The 6,978-nt window shown below is 36.5% G+C and overlaps 1 long non-coding RNA gene across 1 annotated transcript; it reads right to left on the bottom strand.

Annotated features, from left to right (window-relative positions):
• Positions 1 to 1,293: 1,293 nt before the first annotated feature.
• Positions 1,294 to 6,577, bottom strand: LOC123485563. Its single transcript, XR_006659055.1, has 3 exons — positions 6,559 to 6,577; positions 1,649 to 1,765; positions 1,294 to 1,331 (listed from the first exon to the last, which is right to left on the bottom strand). It is a non-coding gene; the product is annotated as an uncharacterized LOC123485563 (long non-coding RNA).
• Between the last annotated feature and the right edge of the window lie 401 nt (positions 6,578 to 6,978).

Below are 6,978 nucleotides of genomic sequence, written 5' to 3'. Positions count from 1 at the left end.
AACTTTGTACTTGTCGAAGTTGGAGATTCCTGATTCTTTGGTTTCCATTGAGAAGTGATTGAGAAGTTCAATCAAAGTGTGTTTTCCATTTTCATCAAATTCAGCTCCCAAAAGGGAATGAAAATACAAATTGGACATCCTGATTTGCTTTTCCTTCAGCCCAGTCCAGAATGAACTTCTGCACAGAGACTGTTTTTCCAATGCCAGCGACTCCCTTTGTCAGCACAGTTCTGATAAGATTGTCTTGTCCAGTTAAGGGTCTGAAGATGTCGTTACATTTCACTGCAGTCTCTGGTCTTGCTTGTTTCCTGGTTGTTGTCTCAATCTGTCTCAGCTCATGTTCATTATTGACCTCTCCTATTCCACCCTCTGTGATGTAGAGCTCTGTGTAGATCTTATTGAGAAGTGTTGGGTTTCCTTGTTTAGCGATCCCCTCAAATACACATTGAAACTTCTTCTTTAGATTAGATTTGAGTTCACGTTGGCAAATCACAGCAAGCTCATCTGAATCTAGAAATAACACAGAGGATATTAATATTACGTATGTTTTAATGCCTACAGTATTCTAGGACTGTTATAACATTTTAAATTTTATTTTAACTTTATTCTCTTAACTGACTGTATAAATGTTTTCATAATGCATTACAGACTGGTGTGACTGATTATAGTAGTATTGGTTCTCTCTCTCTCTCTCTCTCTCTCTCTCTCTCTCTCTCTCTCTCTCTCCCTAAATTAATCACCACAACTAATCCCTGCTGCTACTTTATGAGGTCACTAGTTGTTGTGTTAAGGCTGCTACAATATCATTGAGTTACACAGCTACTTTAGCTGTACTTTAGCTACAGCTTTTAAATGTTCTAAAACAGCATTCAACATGAGGCAGACAGCTCTTACTTTTGTCCAGTGTGTCAGCAAGCTCCTTCTGGTTCATTTTCCTCAGGACGTGCAGTGTGATCTTCAGAGCCCCCTCTCTGGCACTGCTCTCCTGCTTCTCATCTTCAGCATCCACCACTTCCTTATCCTGCTTCTGACTCTCAAAGCCTTCTGGGAGTTCTGGACTAAGAATCCTCTTGAACATCTTCAGCTCGTTCTTCACAAATGTCATAATATTCTCTTCAAGCAACTGAAATAAATCAAGTAAATAAGTTAAGCAAGAGACTAAATGCTTTCTCATTAACACATGAATGAATGATTGACAGATCAACTTTACTTGAGGTAAACAAAAGTACATAACAGGACCACATACACTGAATATGGAGTCCAGGTCTGTTTGATGACTCTGGGAAGACTGACCTCTGAGAATCTCTGACTCTGATCTCTCCTGTTGGATTCTGGGGACAAAACATGAGATTACATCTCCTCATCCAGGGGAGTACGCACACACACACACACACACACACACACACACACACACACACACACACACACACACACACACACACACACACACACACACACACACACACACACACACACACAGGGAGGAATGTTGTGTTTGTGTAATATTGTTTCAGGACTATGAAAATGGAAAAAAGGTTTAGCCTATGCATTATGAAAACAACAAAAATAAATGGTAAAATGGGAGAGGAGAAATGACTAGAGACAGTGTTGTTTAACTCACTGACCATGAGCCATGAGTTCTTCTTACCTTTGTTCACTAGAAAAGTCTCCCTCTCTTAAGTTTATAGGAGGACCCATAGACTGGTCACTCTTCATGGACACACAGCTGGGTACAGGGGAGGCTGGTCTCTCCTGCTTGATTGGACTTCAACACAACAGAGACAAACATTACATCTCTCATCTACTCTGAGCTCAGATGGGGAAACATAACAAGAGTTTCATTCCAAAACGCTATATATCCATTTTCAGAAATGTTGGTCAATTTGCTTTTATTGTTTAAAGAAATTATGAAAGAGATTGGTGTATTTTTTCACTAGCTAATCATGGTATGGGGTTGTTCAATGACAAGACATGTATTTGTTTAAAATCTATCACTTGATGGTTTCATTTCAAATAGACAAATAATCATGTTTTTTTTGCAAAATGCTATATATCTGCCTCACTCTCAGAGAAATAAATAGTACTGCTAGGTTTTACATAGTAATAATATATCTGCCTCACTCTCAGAGAAATTGTGCCTCACTCTCAGAGAAATAAGTAGTATTGCTAGGTTTTACACAGTAATAATATATCTGCCTCACTCTCAGAGTAATAAGTAGTACTGCTAGGTTTTACACAGTAATAATATATATATCTGCCTCACTCTCAGAGAAATAAGTGCCTCACTCTCAGAGAAATAAGTAGTATTGCTAGGTTTTACACAGTAATAATATATATCTGCCTCACCCTCAGAAAAATAAGTAGTACTGCTAGGTTTTACACAGTAATAATATATATATATATGCCTCACTCTCAGAGTAATAAGTAGTACTACTAGGTTTTACACAGTAATAATATATATCTGCCTCACTCTCAGAGAAATAAGTAGTACTGCTAGGTTTTAAACAGTAATAATATATATCTACCTCACTCTCAGAGAAATAAGTAGTACTACTAGGTTTAACAGTATAAATATATATCTGCCTCACTCTCAGAGAAATAAGTAGTACTACTAGGTTTTAGACAGTAATAATATATATATCTGCCTCACTATCAGAGAAATAAGTAGTACTGCTAGGTTTTACATAGTAATAATATATCTCTGCCTCAGTCAAATGTGACCGAACGGCTTGATCTTATGTAGCAAAATTTGAAATTGTGTTTTTACATTGGATAAAAGTAGAGACTCAGCTAGAAAAAGGTATATCATACACTACAGTTGAGGAACAATGGGAAAGTAATTCTGCTTTGAAAGATGATAAACTTGTAACCTCAATTTTGAGAAAATGGCCTTTGAATGTTTTGGTTCACCTACTGGAGAGCTCTTCTTTATCTACAGTGGTGTTACTTTGGCAGATAATGTCACCCATCTAAATAAATAGTATATATATATATATATATATATATATATAGTTAACTAAATGTATGGTGCTTTTGGTTTATGTCAGTTTCATTGTTTGTTATGCTATAAATGGTTATTTTATGGTTGTAAGTGGTAAAATGAACTAGAAAATGTCATATTTTGCAATTCTGAGTAATTACTACTTTAGTAAGGATATACTTTATTCAGTACTACTGCAGTTGCTAAATAATTCCAATAGATGGCAGCATTAGACCACGAATGACATTTCAGAAGATTCGTTTAGTTTTCTCCCTGGATACACCACCACTCCCCCTCACAGGAAAACTCCTGCACACGCTATTTACTGTCCCTTTCCACACTGCTAACGCAAGAGGAACGACTGAAAAAGCATTTAACAGATTACTGTGAAATAATATAATGATGATTCATGTTTATTATTAGCTGTTTTTATGCTCATGTTTTGAAATTATTCTTCATTACTATAACGATTATCAATAAGCCTGAACATTAATTTAGTCACCTCTGGTCGAGAAAAACGTATTATCCTAGTACATTCATTGTCAGATTCATTAACCAGCAGCAAGCACTCTGCCTTCTAGCACAAGCGAGGGGCATGTTGAGGTACATTTGCTAACCGCGAGGGTTGCACAATCTAATTTATTGGCGGGCTGGAAGACGCACTCTTGTCTTATCTATTACGAGGTTGTTTAATCGTAATATTAGATATTTAAAAATGCATGTATACTAGGGTTGAGGTTGGAGCATCTGACTAGTGATTATTTACCCGGGGTTCAACACCTGCTATAGTCACTATTTAATTGCTCTTCCAAAAGCATCACAGGCCTAATACTGAAATATATAGCTAACTAAAGTAATGAGTGACCATTTTAGAAAATCATGGGATATATAGTCTTTGGTTGCATCCTATTTTATGTCAATCCTATTGCTGCTTGTAGCCTATAACTGATGCTTCGTGGTCTTATGCTGCCATCTATTGGAAATATTTAGCTATTAAATGTTATTAATTCACGTACAGACATTGGTGAGGCAGCTGAGAAATAAAGTGTATTAGATCAGTCTCTATCCTGCCCCACGCCAATTGCTGGACTTTCACACAGAGGTTATTAGGTCACCCAATTCAAACCACATTTGAAAAATAAAACAAATGTGTCTTATTTATCAAGTGTTCTGTCTTGCAATTATACATATAATAAAATAACAACAAAATAATCAAAACCCAATTTAATACTATAATTGTATTTACTAAGATAATATTATTACTAAAATAGTTTCTAAAAGTGTTCTAGGCTACCCTACCCTAGAATTAGGGGTTAGGGTTACGGCAAAAATAGGTTATAAGAAGGGTAAGAGTTTCTGTACAGCACTTTGTGACATCTGCTGGTGTAAAAAGGGCTTTATAAATATATTTGATTGATTGTTGGGTTTAGGGTTTATATGGCAAAAAACAGTATGGGTTTATGGCACTCTTGCTCCTCCTTGTGGCCAGTATGTGGGTACTATATAATACATTCATGACACTTGCTAGGCTCATAATCTGAGGTAGCAACTGGTCAGATCTACAAATCCATTAGCTAGACCACCCGATTAGACAACAATCACCCCATTATACCCATTTGGTTTGCAACTCAGTGAACCTGCGCAGCATTCGCTCCAATTTGATGCCTACTGAACGAAGATTTCGATGCATATCAAATTACCCAGCAGCCACTTAGAAACAACAAGTTGTCAAAAAAATGGTTATTTCTTAATTTAAAAATGTCTTCTGGCTGTTTAAAATCGGCCACATCTTGAAAAAGAGGACAGGGACATGCGTTTTGTTTAGATTGTACACTTTTTTCTTAAAACAAATATGGTTAACCATGACCAGAAACTGTTTTATGTTTGATGGCTATCCGCCAGCCATCGCCTCTAAAACTGTGTCTCACCTCACTATAGGTGACCACAACATGTACTCAGGTGAACAGTGCGCGCGCTCACCAAGTAGCCGTAACCTTGTTAATAATAAGTTACCTGAGGTAAACCTACAGGGTTAACGCTCACCAAGTAGCCGTAACCTTGTTAATAATAAGTTACCTGAGGTAAACCTACAGGGTTAACGCTCACCAAGTAGCCGTAACCTTGTTAATAATAAGTTACCTGAGGTAAACCTACAGGGTTAACGCAGGCAGGTCTCATTTTTAAACAATAGTGAAGCTGGCATTGTGACGCAGAACAATGGGCTGGGAATAGAACATTCTGAAGGCGAGTCGGTGTCACGGAGCTCAATAGAACTAATAGGAGCTGGTAGGGTGAAAAATGCCCAAACATAAGGCCTGTTTTTTCGCAATTACTTCATAACCAGGGACAGAAGTTAATATTATGAAACTGGGCTCCATGGCGGATGCAATGAACTAATTTTATCAGAAATAAACGTTGTAAAAAATGTAACTTGAGGCGCCCAAAAATAATATTCAAAAAGTTCAGTCCTTGGACACACCAGTTAGAAATTAACAGCAGGTGTCTTGATAATACTATAGAATAATGCAGATAATTTTTTCCCAGACATCTATAGTGTTTACAGTAATGACTATTACCGATCATTATATTTTTTTAATCCCACCCCTCTGCTACTCTCAGCCCCGCCCACCTATCTCCGTAGAACATCCTCTTTTGATTTCCACCTGCCATATTTTTTTCAACTGTGCTGTGATTTCTTACATGCATTTTTAACCTTTCTAGTCGCATAGTATCCACAGGCTAAATTAAAGATCAATATTTTTCGTAAGAGTATTATTCTGTTGTTGATTGACTGACTATGGCTTTCCAAATCCCCAGTACTGCTATTTCTAAGGATCATCTTAAATGAATATTGGGATTTTACAACCATTCCTATTGTCCTATGAATTATATTCTTAGCAAAAATATTCCTATTTAATAGTGGTAGACATCATTCATAAATGGCACCATGCAGGGTTCTATATGGAACCATTTTTGGTTCAGGGAAGAAGAACCTCTAGAGTTCTGATTAAAGAACCCTATAAAAGGTTTCTATAAAGAACTTTTAGTGGTTCCATATATTAAGCAAGCGATATAACCTTTTTTGGTTTAAACAGGAGTGAAGAGTGTGTTGATTTGACGGTAATATTGTCAAAATTCCGCTTGTAACAACGATCAGAATTAGTAAAAACAATAAGGTTCTGCATGACAACATATTAGACAATAACTAAGAGTAGGATAAATGATTGTGTCATGCAGAACTTCTATAGATGTGTGTGTGTATGCTGGTAAAGATGTGTGTGTGTGTGTGTGTGTGTGTGTGTGTGTGTGTGTGTGTGTGTCTGGTGAGACATCCACATATCACAGTCAAATATACAGGATGCAAACATTTCATTCCAGCTATACAGCGTTTTGCAAAACAAAAATTCATGCACAAAAATATATTAATTAAAATCTTACAACAACAATATTTGACAGACACATAAAGTTACCCATAAGCAATCATTTCTGATGTAAAATAACAAACGTGAAAAAAATTGTGGATATAACGTTTTAGAAATAAACTCCTTATAAATTCGTAAACAACATTGTCATCTCACCTCTTAGCTTTGGTGTCATGTTCCCCAGAGAGACTCATTTTAGAGGCAGGGCCCCCCTCTTCTCTCTCCCATGAGAGACTCATTTTAGAGGCAGGGACCCCCTCCTCTCTTTCTCCAGAGAGACTCATTTTAGAGCACTGACCCCTAAACAGAGATCCAACATGTTGGTTGTGGTGAACACAGTGACAACTAATTATTGAATGTCAATTGTTCTATTTTATTCATGATCTCTTAGAAATAAAACATTTACTAACAGATACGTCCAAACGGTCAGGAGATTTAATGCAATCACATCAACAACGTAGTCATGACTGATATTTTTTACCTTTTCTCCATGTAGTGGAACTAATATTAATAATAATAATAATAATAATACAATAATAATATTAATAATAAATAATAATAATAATGTCTCACTTT

This window comes from Coregonus clupeaformis, unplaced genomic scaffold, assembly GCF_020615455.1.
Source record: "Coregonus clupeaformis isolate EN_2021a unplaced genomic scaffold, ASM2061545v1 scaf0738, whole genome shotgun sequence".
Lineage (NCBI taxonomy): Eukaryota > Metazoa > Chordata > Actinopteri > Salmoniformes > Salmonidae > Coregonus > Coregonus clupeaformis.
Note: the sequence above shows the minus strand (reverse complement) of the source record. Positions and strands in the feature narration are given on the sequence as shown.